The sequence below is a fragment of the Salvia hispanica genome, chromosome 1 (genome assembly GCF_023119035.1).
Source record: "Salvia hispanica cultivar TCC Black 2014 chromosome 1, UniMelb_Shisp_WGS_1.0, whole genome shotgun sequence".
NCBI lineage: Eukaryota > Viridiplantae > Streptophyta > Magnoliopsida > Lamiales > Lamiaceae > Salvia > Salvia hispanica.
The window spans coordinates 47,008,671-47,023,995 of NC_062965.1; the positions used below are offsets into that span (position 1 = coordinate 47,008,671).

At 35.6% G+C, this 15,325-nt stretch overlaps 1 pseudogene; it reads right to left on the reverse strand.

Annotated features, from left to right (window-relative positions):
- Positions 1–703: 703 nt before the first annotated feature.
- LOC125215847 lies at positions 704–8,340 on the reverse strand (annotated as a pseudogene).
- Between the last annotated feature and the right edge of the window lie 6,985 nt (positions 8,341–15,325).

A 15,325-nucleotide genomic window follows, 5' to 3' on the forward strand; every position in this document is an offset into this window, starting at 1 on the left:
CAAAGATTATATTATTAAATTCATGCATTCAACTAATGACATACATTTTTATAAGTCTAAAAGTTTTCGAAGGTGGGGTTTCACGGGGCTTCTGAATTACATTGAAATGAGGTTATTCACAATAGTGTCTATCAGGGCTAGCAGTAGTGCCTCTAAGATCCGCCCTTAAAATCCATCTTTCACACTTTTTTCTCAGCCACATCATCATTTTAATTTTCAACCGTAGCATCTGCAATAGCGCTAACACCAACACCAACACCAAATTCAGCCTCAACTTATTTTACTATTTTCATCTTTTTTTAAGTGTCGATAATTAATTTAAAAACAAAAGAATTTGTTCATTGTAGTAAAATTATTTTTGTTGTAGTTAATGAATAAGTAAAAGGGAGCACTATGGTGACACCATAGTTAAAATGACAACCTAGGCAAGCAATTCGACATATGGTTCCAAGCAATCTGCGATACGAAATTAGATCACTATGGTGACACAATAGTAAAATGACAAACTAGGCAAACAATCTGCTATACATAGGTAAGCAATCTATGATACATAGGTAAGCAAATCGGCATATGGTTCCAAGTAATACGAAACCAGAGATAATCAAGCAATCCGGGATACATTCCTTAAATATAACATTCATCAATACACATTCACAAAATAAAAGATATAATATGAAAGACGGGTTCAGGTTTGTGTTCGGGTTCAGTTAGGCAGAGAAATAGGAAATTGATCGATGACCTGTCGCCACGGGTTATCCACCTCATGAGGAGGAATAGTCCTCAACGCCCTCCACACACCACTCGCACACTTGAAACCCGACCCGAACCCGAGCTGCCAAACCCGGTCTCCCCTCCGAACCCGGCCCTTCGCCTCCGCATAAGCCAGCTGATACCAAACCGAGCTGCTTGACGTATTACAATACCTATAAAGCGTCATCCTCGACGGCTCCATATCCCACGCTCTCAGCTTCAAACTCGTCTCCACCGAGTCCAGCACCGCCTTCCCGCCCGCGTGGATGCAGAAATGCTCAAACGCCGCCTTGAAATCCGGCACGTAGGGGCGAAGCCCTAATGTGAATCTTCTAGATTGAAGACTCATTAATTTGCCCCGGACTTATTCTTATAAATAAACCCAACAAATAAACAAGATAAACCAAGAAATGGAACAAGAAAAATGGATAAAAGGATAGATGATGGATTAGTGTTATGATTTAGGTGAAGAACAAGAAAGAAATCCCAAAGGCACTTTCACATACAAACACCTAATGGCTCCACAAACTAGCAACACAAGAACTAGCAAGCATACCTTTACAATCAATCTTAGCCCGACAAAAGATCGAATGCAACCCGAAGGAATTTGATAAGTCTTCAAAAGATTAAGAAGGTGAGCTCTCAAATATGGAGAAATTGTCTCTTACAAATATTCAAAAGCTGAGAATGAAACCCTACAAAAGAGTATTTATACTAAAACCAAAGTAATAGGGAAAATAGTCTTTAAAATCTTAAAAAATGGCATTTTCGGGCAAAACGCCTGGCCCGGGCGTTTTGGGGCCTTGCCCGGGCGTTTTCTCTGTGGCCGGGCATTTTTGGCAGCTCTGCGCGACTTTCGTCAAACGGCCATAACTTCCTCATCCGAGCTCCGATTGAGGCGTGTAAGGTACTCACGCGAAGCTCTTTTGACGATGAAGATAATGGTGGTCTTAGAACAGAATTTGGACATCATTTTGATAGGCAAATTCTGGTTTGAGTCAGACCTTCGAATCCGGCTTGGCTCCTTGCCATATCTCCACCTTCTTTTCGGACCCCAATCAACCCATGGCCCTCGATGCCGTTGCATCCTATGATTGTGAATACCCGGATTCACATCATCCTCTCCTTCTTTGTGAAAGGATTTGTCCTCAAATCCGGTTCTTCGATTATTCTCTAGGACACCCGGATTCACATCATCCCCTCCTTCTTTTAAAGGATTTGTCCTCAAATCCCGATCAAGTTCACCTACAAAATCGAGCGAGTCCAAATCAAATATCATAGTATCGTGCAAGAGGTTGATTTCACTTCGGAACCAAAAAGACATTTCACTAACAAGGAGATGGTTCTCACAATCATAATCAACGAACCATCCATCACATTCAAAATCAAATTTGGCAATGAGAACAAATGACACCTCCATCTTAAGATCATTTTCTTGAATCTTACAAGAAATCATACCAAGTAAAGAATCAAGGTTGTCAACATGATGTCCACTTAATAACTCCAACACTTTGAAGAAGTGATCATTATTATGAAAAGAATGTGAAGAAAAACTATTGTACATATCATATAGGGTATGCTCAACACAAGACATGTGAACCTTGTAAAACACCACATGAATCTTGTAAAACATAACATCAATCAACATAAGGAACTTATCGAAATAAGTCCCTGGCAATTGCTCTAACAATTTCAAGACATGAGCACACACATGAGAACAATGCATTATTATAACTTTAATCACAACATAACCCACAAAAGACATGTGAGTGGAAAAGTCCTTCACAAAACGACCATAGAACATCCCGATCCCATTGAAAGGTCTAACCATTTTGCAATGAAAATATAGCAAATACCAAGATCTAAAGTCATCAACAATTTCAATTCTCTTGGTCCTACTATTCTCATCCACATATTTATGAAACCTAAAATTACGAACAAGGGACGACTTAGACATCTTAGTATACAAGGAAGCCATTTCATCTTTCAAGTTAGAATCCACAATCGAAACAACATGCTTATCAATGCTTGGATTTCTCAAGAAGGGATCAACATATGATGCAAAGATGAACTTAGCATTCAAAGATTCAGGCTCGTGATGCGACGAATCACAAATGACAAAGCTATCATCACAAGTCGGCTTTGCAAAATCAATCTTATTCACATGTGTAACTCTTGAATTTACAAAATCACGCTTTAAGTACAAGATAGACTCAACATGGTTCAAAGCAATTTTCCAAAGAAAATTATTGTCCAACACATCAATCTTATCTAAGCACTTCAAAGAAACATCACAAGAAAGCAAGGATAGTGTACTTGAACCTTGGGCAATGAGTGATTTATCTTGACATTTCTTCCATGAGCTTATAACCGGTAAGAAGTTACTCGGTACATCCACAACTCGAGCTTCACATTCCAATCCTTCTAATTCATGTTTCAAAAAGCCATCAAAGAGAAAAAACATGTTAAAAGAGTTAGTGCAATAAGTGTCGCTCTTCTCACCAAGGGCAAAAAGGATAGGGTGATTTAGAGCCCTCCCATGGGTGATCTTAGAGTCTAACAAGCAACCTTTTTTCCTCACATGCTTGTGGTTTTTCTCTCTTAAAAGCATTGATTGACACTCACCCCCACCACTCTCTCTTGGCTTTTGCATCTCCAATTTTTGCCTTTTCTCACACTCTATATTTTCGTCTCTCTCTTGATCATTCCTTAAAGGCTCATTTACTTTTGCAATATCGATTGACTTCATTTTCATGCTCAAGACTTGAAGGGCTTTTAATGGCTCACACTCGTTTTCGGCTTCCACTATGCTAGACACGCCATCATTAAAAGTTGGGCGTGCGTCTTCTTCATGTATGGCTGTGGAGGACTCTTCTTCATCATCACCGGCAACAAAATCCACCATATGCTTGACATGCTCTTTAACAATGTGGTTAACATCGCCACACTTATTTTGAATCAAGCTCTTTGAAGGAGTGAAGTTGGATGAGAACCACGACGAAACCTTCGTGTGATAGCTAGGATGAGATAGGTCCACCTTCTTTGGTGGGATGCTTCTTCGGCTTGTGTCTCCACCACCATGTCGAGGGCTTGAGCTCATCCTTGCGTTACTTGAGACTCCCTCCTCCATTAACCACTCATGCACCTTTTGACGATCATGATCCCTCATCCACCTAGAGTGAGACTCTCCATGGAACTTTGGAGCTTGTTCTCTTCTACTCCCTTTATCAAGTCAATCATCATGGTACCTTGACTTGTAGTCACTCCTACCATGTCTCTCTCGGTCACTAGGTGCCATGGAATGGTTTTGTCTAACTCTATCTCTAAGGTGGCTTATATCCTCATGATACGCCGTAAATCCTCCAAGCATAGAATTCATGATTCCCCGCGCCTCGTGCATCTCATTCATGATTGAGGACAACATCTCTTTGAGGGTGTCGTCGGATGTGGACGCGATGTCGTCCCTATCCTCCCTTCTAGGCGAATTGTGCTTAGAAATCCTCTTACGTGGTGGCATTTTCGGTACCTACAAAGAAGATAAAGAGGACTAGGGACACATCCCTTTTGTTAATAACACAAACAACGCACACACCCAAGAATGAAGACTTTAGTGAGGAGCTCACTTCCCAACCCAAAAAGTATGTCCCCAATTCCCCAAACTCACACCCAATGTCTCTCGGAAGGTTTAGAGATTTAGTGGCTAGATACTCTCCCTCACTTGCTCTCGATGATGTAATCCCAAGGGTTGCACAAATAGCACAAACAAGATACACAACTAGGCAAGTGAAAACTAGTCCAAGAAGCCACAAGATTAGTGAAAGTAGGGAGCTAAGCCAATGGGACAAATTAACAAACACTTTGTGTGCACAATTTCACCCAACAACAATATACCCAACAATTGATGTAATTTCGGCCTACAACTTTCCGACAATCAAATTGACATACCCAAGAATACATATATCAATTTATAGCTAAAGCCCATGGATAGAACTTGAGATCTCTCTCTCTCTTTTTTTTTTACAATTTTTTTCTAACAATTTCACTCTTTTTTTTTTCACTCTTTTTTTTTTACAAAAACAAGAACCAATGGCTCTTGATACCAAATAATGTGAATCTTCTAGATTGAAGACTCATGAATTTGCCCCGGACTTATTCTTGTAAATAAACCCAACAAATAAACAAGATAAACCAAGAAATGGAACAAGAAAAATGGATAAAAGGATAGATGATGGATTAGTGTTATGATTTAGGTGAAGAACAAGAAAGAAATCCCAAAGGCACTTTCACATACAAACACCTAATGGCTCCACAAACTAGCAACACAAGAACTAGCAAGCATACCTTTACAATCAATCTTAGCCCGGCAAAAGATCGAATGCAACCCGAAGGAATTTGATAAGTCTTCAAAAGATTAAGAAGGTGAGCTCTCAAATATGGAGAAATTGTCTCTTATAAATATTCAAAAGCTGAGAATGAAACCCTACAAAAGAGTATTTATACTAAAACCAAAGTAATAGGGAAAATAGTCTTTAAAATCTTAAAAAATGGCATTTTCGGGCAAAACGCCCGGCCCGGGCGTTTTCTCTGTGGCCGGACATTTTTGGCAGCTCTGCACGACTTTCGTCAAACGGCCATAACTTCCTCATCCGAGCTCCGATTGAGGCGTGTAAGGTACTCACGCGAAGCTCTTTTGACGATGAAGATAATGGTGGTCTTAGAACAGCATTTGGACATCATTTTGATAGGCAAATTCTGGTTTGAGTCAGACCTTCGAATCCGGCTTGGCTCCTTGCCATATCTCCACCTTCTTTTCGGACCCCAATCAACCCATGGCCCTCGATGTCGTTGCATCCTATGATTGTGAATACCCGGATTCACATCAAGCCCTTTCATGTTGAGGAATCTCCGGCCGACGAGCGTTGCGAGGAACGTGAGTTTCTCGGAGATGGGGAGCACGAGTGGGCCCAGGGAGGTGATGTTGGCCTTGAGGGCTTCGCCGGCGACGGAGGGGATCTTTGGATATGGTGATGCCGAGGGCTCCTTCTTTGTCGGGTTCTTGGAAGACGCATTTGTAGGAGCGGTCGTCGGCGGCGCGGTGGGTGCGGAGGGTGAGGCTCAGCTCGTATTTAGAGATTCGGCGGTCAGAGGGGCGGTTGGATAAGAGGAGGGCGGAGCCGCCCATGCGGAAGAGGCAGTTGGAGAGGAGCTTTGATTTGTCGTCGCCGAGGTAATAACCGCTGGTTGCGCATTCTAGGCTCATGATTAGGGCGTAAGTATTGGGTTCAACCTGCGTGCGTGCACTATCATTAGGGTTTATATATCAAGATAGTACTCCCTCTGTCCCGGAGTATTAGACTCACTTCTTTTGGGCACATGATTTAAGGAATTGATATTTAAATAGTTAAAGTGGAGAGAGTAAAGTATGAGAGAGGGAAAAAGTAGGGGAGAGAAGAGAGAAAAAAGTAGGTGGAGAATAAAATAAGATAGATGCTTTTTGCTAAAAAAGGAAATGAGTCTAATATGTTGGGACATCCCAAAAAGGAAAGTTGGTCTAATACCTCGGGACGGAGGGAGTACAAATTTTCATGACATATGGACGATTCACAATTTTGTAATACTACATGAATTGGTGTATTTGACGCAAGCACATTAACAAACAAAATTGATTCGTCCACGTACAAATGATGTTTCACTTCAATAAAATTAGTACGCAGATTAGATATTGAGAAAAAATAAAATAATATTCGTTTTAAAATTTTATGGTATTGACAAACTATATATGTGATATAAATGTATAGTAGTATTCTTTAAAGGGCGAATTGTCAAATAAATAATAAAAGTTGCTTAAATTTTGGTGTGTCCCATGTAGTTCAAAATCTAAATAATAAATCACGATTTGAATTTTTTCAACTATCCCATCTTAAAATTTTCTAGAGAATTATGCGTTAATTTCATATCGGTTTAAAATATATGGACAAAACATCATTTTAAACTTAGTTAGACGCTTTTGTTTTTCCAACATGTTTTAATTAGCTACCACATCATCGCGTAATTCGCCAGAATGGGAAGGATGAGACTATAGTGAAACGTTCGAACCTCATCATATATTTTCCACGTTTTAAAAAACTTAAGGACAGATCAGAAGATTAATTATAATCTTGCGTGATTTATTTGGCAATTTATCCTTCTTTAAAAAACTATGATAGTATAAAACCTGGAGAAGGCGTTTGGCGAGGTCGACGGCGATGAGGCCGGCGCTGCATCCCATTCCCCCCAAGTTGTAGGTGAGCACATCCTCTCTGAGCTTGTATCTATTGACGATCATGGCGGACAGCGACGGCCAATGACGGACCCAGAAAATATAGCTCGTGGGGTCGGATCGAAAATTTAATAATATATAATATTTAAATAATAATTATATAATATATATTAAATAATTATTTTATCATTTTTGTTGTTCTTATTATGTTTTTGTTTACAAAATTTATAAAACTTGAAATAAATCAATTAACTATAAACATTTTTTTAATATTTAACATATTTATATGATCTACCAAAGCTAAATTAGTTACACAAAATAAACAAGCAAATAGTATTAAATATACTATTAATTACTAGTTTGTATCTTAAAATTAAAATATAATGAAATAAAAGTCATAAATAAAAAAAATATTCCTAGATTTGCTAAATCACCGCCCTATCTTCTTCCAATTATTATGCAACTTACGACTAGTTTACAGCTTTTTTCAAACTCAAAATTCATCAATGGAGCTTTCTCTTCACTAAAATTTTATAGTATCCTTAAATTTATTCTTCTTCTCTAAATTTCCTTCTTATTATAATCCAAAACAAATGGTTTCTCTATATTTCTCTACTCTCTTCTCATGTATTCTCTTGTTTCCCGTAGAGGCGGAGTTGTCGTATGTGGGATCGGAAGGCGGAGCTGCCGTGGGTCGGAGGGCGGATTATAGAGCTTCCCAAGCAGTTGTCACGGACCGGCGGTGGGGTCGGCCGACCCCGCCCGACCCCACCTGGGTCCGTCGTTGGCGACGGCACCGGATTGAACGTCGATATGTTCACCACCACCACCCCAATCTGAGCAGCCTCCACCCCAGTCTTGGCCATCAGATCATCCACGGCTCCGCACAGTACAATCTCCGCCTCCTCCCTCGCGCATTCGAACGGCAATTTTGGCGGGAAATCTCTGGCGCCGTAGATGAAGGTCTCCTCTCCGGCCGCTGACCTCTCCATGACCTTGGTCACGAAGGAGAGGCTCTCTGGGCTGAGCAGGGTTGACATCTTCTCCGTGATGGTATCCCGGTGGGTCGAGAAGGCCGGGTCGTGTCGGTAGCATGCGAAATCCACCAAGTAAACTTTTCTCGGATGGAGGAAGTAGGACAATGATATGCACAAGGACAAGATGGCGGCGGCGGCGGTTAAACTGTCGTTGTAGAGGTGGTTGAGGTTGATGATTGAGAGATGGTGGATTGCGGCGAAGATGAGAGATGGGATGATGAGGAATAGGGCGTTGGTGGTGATGTGATGGTAGCATTGATTTGACAAGATTTTGAGGTTTTTTGGTGCCATCTTTGTTTGGGTTTGGGATTGAGAAAGGTGTTGCATGGATTATATCATTATATAGAAGAGAATGAGGGATGAGTCATTTCTTTGCATAGTGCAATTTCTTTAAGACTTAAATTAGATTATTGTGATTAAAGTTAGAGCATCTGATTTGGTTCCCCCTTCATTTTCAATTATGGCATTATTTGTGACCGAATTTTTTGATCGCATCAATGTGATAATAGTAGTTATCCTTATATGATTGAATAATCCCATGGGCTTTTAAGAGTGTGAGTGACTCATTTTGATGACTAGTTAATGATGAGTTTCTTTGTTTCCCATGTGGAAATTCGGTAATATTTTAGTCCACACGGACACGAGCTTGTTGAGATCCCTAATTCTTACTATTTGGCATTGACATAGTAAATGATCATATCTTTTATACGATTAAAAGTTACAACTTGGATAATTTTAGTATAAAAGTAGAACACATCTTTCATCAACTTTTTTCTCTATCACTTTTTATTACATTTCTTAAAATCTGAATTGAATCAATTAATAATTACGGAGGGAGTATTTTATATGAAGAGCATGATACAACTTCAAATAAATTTTTTTGCAATTATGATGAATGAAGTGTGATATAATACCGGATAAACAGGGTGAAAATACATTGTTCAGAGCAAAAAAATGTAATTTAATCATACAAAAAGAATAAATATAGCCTTTTATCTTGAGTACACACTACAAATTAATTGTGTCAAATATTGAAACGTGTGCTATGTATGGAACCATAACAACATGGTAAATACTTACCTGAGAATTGAGATACATATAATTTCAAGAGTCAAGGCAAAGGTCAACTAAATAACTTTCTATAACGACAGAAATCGAGAGTGAAGATTACTCATGCAGTTATATGTTTTCGTTCATTTTCAATTTTCAGTATACATAAGTAAAGTTTAAATTTGGTTTGTTTCTACAGAAAATATCACAAAACTTTGTGCGAAGTGGCTGCATGCAACCGTTAATTATTAGTAGTATTTATTATATAATTAATTACTCCCTCCATTGTCTCATTTTTCCATTTTCGTTCATCCCACAAACTTTGTCCCATTTCACTTTTTACTATTTTTGGTAGTGGACCTCATATTCTACTAACTCATTCATACTCACATTTTTTATAAAACTAATATATAAAAGTAGGACTCACATTCCACTAGCTTTTTCAACTTACTTTTCATTACATTTCTTAAAACTCGTGTCCGATTAAAGTGAGACAATCTTTATGATTTGAAATGCACGATCGGTTTCACAGCTAGCTCGTTAATTAGATAATTAATGTGCCCTGATAATTGTAGACTCAACCCACTTTTCAGCTACCATGCCAGTTTTTATCATTTTAGATCCAACACTGCAATATATATGATCAACACCCACAATACGATCAGCCTCATTTTGAACCATTTAAATAATTAATGTTTAATTGAAAAATGCATTAGTTGAAATCAAAAAATGAATGCCCTTAAAAAATCAATAATATATAAATGCTGAAAAAATTGTAAAAACTACATATCGAAAGAATGTGGATACGTGTAAGTTTGGGTGTGAAAAATGGAGAAAAAAAAAAAAAAAAAAAAAAAAAAAAAAAGAGTATTTATAGATGGAATTGGAGTATATAAAAAAATCAAAAATATTTTTAAAATGAAAATTACGTGCGGCCAATTATCATTTCAACTGCATCCGAGGCGATTTTTTGCAATGCGCGCTCTATCGTTTTCCTGCAGCTGCTCCGGACCACCACCTCAGGTACAGTTGCATTATAAGTGCTCTTAAATGGATGGAGAATAGGAAAGAGAATACATTGGGAGATTAAGAGAAAATAAATAGAAATGAAAATACAGTATGAAATAAAAAATGTATTACTTTCTCTGTCCGCTATTCAATGTTACACTTTGACTCGATACGAGTTTTAAGAAATGTAATAAAAAGTTTGTTAAAAAATTAAATGGAATGTAAGTCCTACTTTTCTACATTAATTTTATAATAAAATGTTAGAGGAATGAAATTGGAATGTAGAGTCCATTACCAAAAGTAGTAAAAAGTAAGTGTTACACATAATTGATATATAGACCGAAAAAGAAAATAGTGACAAATAATGATGGATGGAGGAAATACTTTTTTGCCATAAATAAAAGTGATTCTACTATCATCAAGAATGGCATTCTAATTACCATAATGATCACCAGCATGCTAATGCGTTTAACGTCTAAGACTGGTTTAGTATTGATCATAGCTCTAACTTTACATATATAAATAGAGATTAAGTATAAATTTGGCTCATTTAAAAGTCTAATTATTGTTAAGTCATTTCTTAAAAGTGTAAATTATTTTTAGATTCATAAAAAATTAATACAAGTCCTAACCTTAGGCGTTGATTATTTCTTAAGTGCGTATTTCTTTGACGTGTGTAATATCTTTTCACGTTTCCTCCGCTAAATAGTGTTTTATGGTTAGTTGTTTCGTCAAGTTCCTTTTTTCCCAATTTATAATGCCCGAAAATTAGGCTTGAATAGAAAGTGCTTTTTATTTAATTCTATAATCATTGCTGAATAATTAAAATATTAGGCTGTCTTGGTAATGCGTAAAATTAAAAGGGAAACATCTTTTTGGTTCCACAGACTTTGCTAAAGTATAATTTTAAGTCATGAACTTTGAAAATATCATTTTACGTCCATGAACTACAAGTTAATATTCCCTCCGTTTCACTATAATTGAGGTGAAATTTTTCGGCACGGAGTTTTAGAAAGTAATGTTGGGTGTGTTAAATAAATAGATAAAAAATTAAGTGAGAGGAAAAGGTAGGGAGAATAAAGTATAAAGTGAATAAAGTAGAGAGAATAAAGTACTCCCTCCGTCCAATAAAAGTTGAGACAAAATTTTTGGGCACGGAGGTTAAGAATTTATATTAAATAAATAGGAGAGATGAAAAAAGTAGAAAAGATAAGAGAGAGTAGAATAAATGATGGAATAAAAAAAAAGTGATTAGATGTTTTGTCTTTTGTTAAAAAAGGAAAATGACTCAATTTTGTTGGGACGGACTAAAAAGGAATACGACTCAACTTTTTTGGAACGGAGGGAGTAAAAGATAGTAAAGTAAGAAAGATGAAAAAGTTACCATAAAAAGAAATGACTCAACTACGAAGAAACTTCACGAAATGGTAAAATGACTCAACTATAGTGAAACGGATGGAGTATCATTTAAGGATTTAGGGCATGAACTAAATCCTATCATTTAAGGTATTTTGAACTTTTTCTGGACGAAAATTCTCTTAAGGCCTTCAAAAAGCAATTTGGACAATTCTTTCGCTACTCATCTTGCATCAAAGACCCAGAGTCCAACAATTTTTTTTACTACTATTTAATTCAGTTACCATCCAAATTGAATTTAAATATAATAAAATTTGCCTTAAAAAATATGCGTTAGTTTTTCAATTATTAGATTACTAATTATTTAATGATAGTGAATTGGGACTTAATACTTTATTTTGTTTTTCAATCTAAACTGCATTTTAATAACTTACTATAGGTGATGTGTGAATTCAATTTAGTTTATTTGTTTTGAAATTAGATAGCTATTAATTTGGATTGTCATTCGGAGATGATTTTCAAAATGAAGATCAATTAACATCTAAATTGAATTTAAATATAAAAATTTGTAGTTAAAAATTGTAGGATTCTATGTCTCTGACGCAAGATAATTGGCGAAAGAATTGTCCAAATTGACCTTTAAATGTCTTAAGGGCATTTTCGTCCAAAAAAAATTCTAAATACCTCAAATGATAACCCGTAGTTGATAGACCTAAAATGATATTTTCAAAGTTTACGGACCTAAAATAATATTTTGGCAAAATTCGTGGACTTAAAAAGATGTTTCCTTAATTTTAAAAAACCAGCAATTATGGTTCCACGAGAAATGGATTTGTGACCGGAACGGCATTTTACCGGTTATAATTCTGAACTTATGGTTTCTGATTTTGTAAATTATACAAACAATAATGTAATAGTTATAGAATGAAATAATTTATCTCATTCGAAAGTATAATCCAAAAAACTAAGTTGGTGGACCGGTTCTGGGCTAAACCGGTATCAGGCTGGCCTGCATCATTGAATGGGTGGGTGTATTTGAAGTCTATACAATTTTAAGATTCTATAATGATAGTACTTTAGTCATTTATATTATCTATTGCACATGTTTTTTAACATTAGTCAAGTAGATTGTCTATACTTAAATAGCATTAACCTCTTTATATATTGAGTGCATTTGAATTCATTTTAGCAGCAGTAGTATATTTTAATTATAATATGATAATTATATACGAAATTTTAGTCGATATATTACTTTCTCCGTTCCAAGGAAGATAGACTCATTTCTTGGACGGCACGAGATTTTATGCAGTTTTATTTTGTGTGCTAGGTGAAGAAAATAAAATAAAAGAGAGAGAATAAAGCAGATAAAGATAAAATGGTTTTTGTTTTTAGTAATGGACATCTTGACGCACAAGACAAGAAAATATGTCAAGTTTAATTAAATGTCTTTAATAAACAATTTAATTGCAAGATACGGTTTTGTGTGTAGTTTTTTAGGAGTCTATCCACTGAAGTCGAGCCACTTTCTACCCGACCGATCCAGTGCCAATTCAGCACCAAGCTATCCACTCGGGAGTCGGGTGGATCCTCCTTGTCATCATTCTTTGCTCTCAACTGCGTTAACTCTAACAATGAAAATAGTATACGTAAATCTGTCCAAATAATGTGTATATGTAATTTCCTATGATTATAATACAAAATAATTAAGATATATATTTAAGAAATACTGATGATATTTTTTTCCTGAAATAACGTGTATATATGGATCAATTACGTGGATTGTGATCAATTGAGATTTTTTTATGCTAATTGAGAAATGAGATGCAATATCAGCCACTCATTTTTATTAAATGAGTGGTCCAGATTTTTCCACATGGAAAATATCTTTAGATTAATTAATTATGAAATGGCAGAATGGTAATATCATGGTATATTTTATTCAATAAATATTTTTTTTAATTTTAAATTTTAATTTTTTTTAATTTTTTTTTTATTTTTCAACTACATATACAATTCATGTGAACTATGTGTACAATTCATGTCAATTACATACTCCCTCCATCTCAATAAATATGAAACGTTTGCTTTTCGGCACAATATTTTATGTAGTGTTGTTTTGTGAGTTAAAGAAGAGAGAGGGAAAAGTAGAGATAAAGTTATTTCTATTTTAAGAAAAGTTTCATTTTTAATGGGACAACCCAAAAAGGAAAACTTTTCATTTCTAGTGGGACAGAGGGAGTACATATAATGTCAACTACATATACAATTCATGTCAACTACACACATATAATGTCAACTATGTGTACAATTCATGTCAATCACACACACATATAATGTCAACTATGTGTACAATCCATGTCAACTACATATACAATTTATGTCAACTACACAATATAATGTCAACTACATGTACAAATCATGTCAAAAAGTATTTATTGAATAAAGTTGTTGACATTTGATGTGTAGTTGACATGAATTGTATATGTAGTTGACAAAAAAAATGATTTTTTTTTAAAAAAAAATTAAAAAATAAAATAAATAAAAATAAATAAAAATTTAAAATAAATAAAATAAATAAATAAAATAAAATAAATTAAAATAAAAAAAAATATTTAATGAATAAAGATGTTGACATTTCATGTGCAGGCTATTGACGATAATACCCCTAGTTGACATAAACTACATGCTATTGACATTTCATAAATATTTTGGATGAGTGGCTGAGATTGTATCTCAATTTTCAATTAGGTTCAAAAATCTCAACCTAACAAGACCCTCAATTATGTAAGGATGAGACTCAACTCAAAAAAAAATTTACTATGAAAACGTGAAAATTGTTTCTTTGGATCTACAATGAATAAATATTCTTCATGGATTTACACATTTTTGGACACATTATACGCGTTTAATGCAGTAGTTTCATGAGTAAAATGTGTTTTTATTTCAATCATACCCTATATATAAATATGGCTCGTATTAATTAATAGAAACCCCACCCAAGTTATGTATGTTCGTTAGGTTAACCAGATCCAACCCCTCTTGGCTCTGACAATTATAATCTCACATTCATCTTCTCTCTCTGAACTGATGTACTACAATATTAATCAATACAAGTGGTGTTCAGTTTCCTAGATAAAATAGTAGCTAGCAAGATATAATCTGGTGTTAAGTTGGTCAGATTATTTAGTATAAGGGAGTTGGCTATGACTAATTGTCGCATAATTATCCATCTAAGTTTAAACCATGAGATTCAATCTCATGACCCAAACATAATACAAATTTAATCATGAAATATACTCTTGCAAATCAAACATTCTCATATTTAGGGCTCGTTTGATAGGTGTTGTGGGATATTGTCAAGGTAGGGCCCGATAGAGATTTATGTCCTAGTTATGGAACAAAAATGATTTTGCTTCCGTGTGTTTGATAAGCTAGTTAAATAATTCTATATAAGCCACTTATGTTTGATAGAAAATTTTTATATCAAGATAATAATAAGTATTTACCTATTTATCCTTCTAAAATGTTCGTTGTCCCTAAGGTTCCCTTACTCTACCCTAGGTGGAAACAACCAAGAAGAGTCTTTCTCCCTCGCCTTTTCTCCCTTCCTCTTTCTTACAGCGGCCAACAGCTACTTCTGTAGTTCTGTTGGATTGAAATTGAAGAATCTCTTGCATTGATATATGAAAGGTAAAGCAGGCTTCCTTCCAAGTGGATCTAAAAGAGAAAATATATGTACTAAAAAAAAATTCACCTTCTTCATAATCTAAAAGGGAGAAACATACGTGCTCAAAATCAGTGACAACAAAAACATGACGGTTGCTAGCTTGAATTTAGTGGAGCTAATTACCATCAAAATCAACAT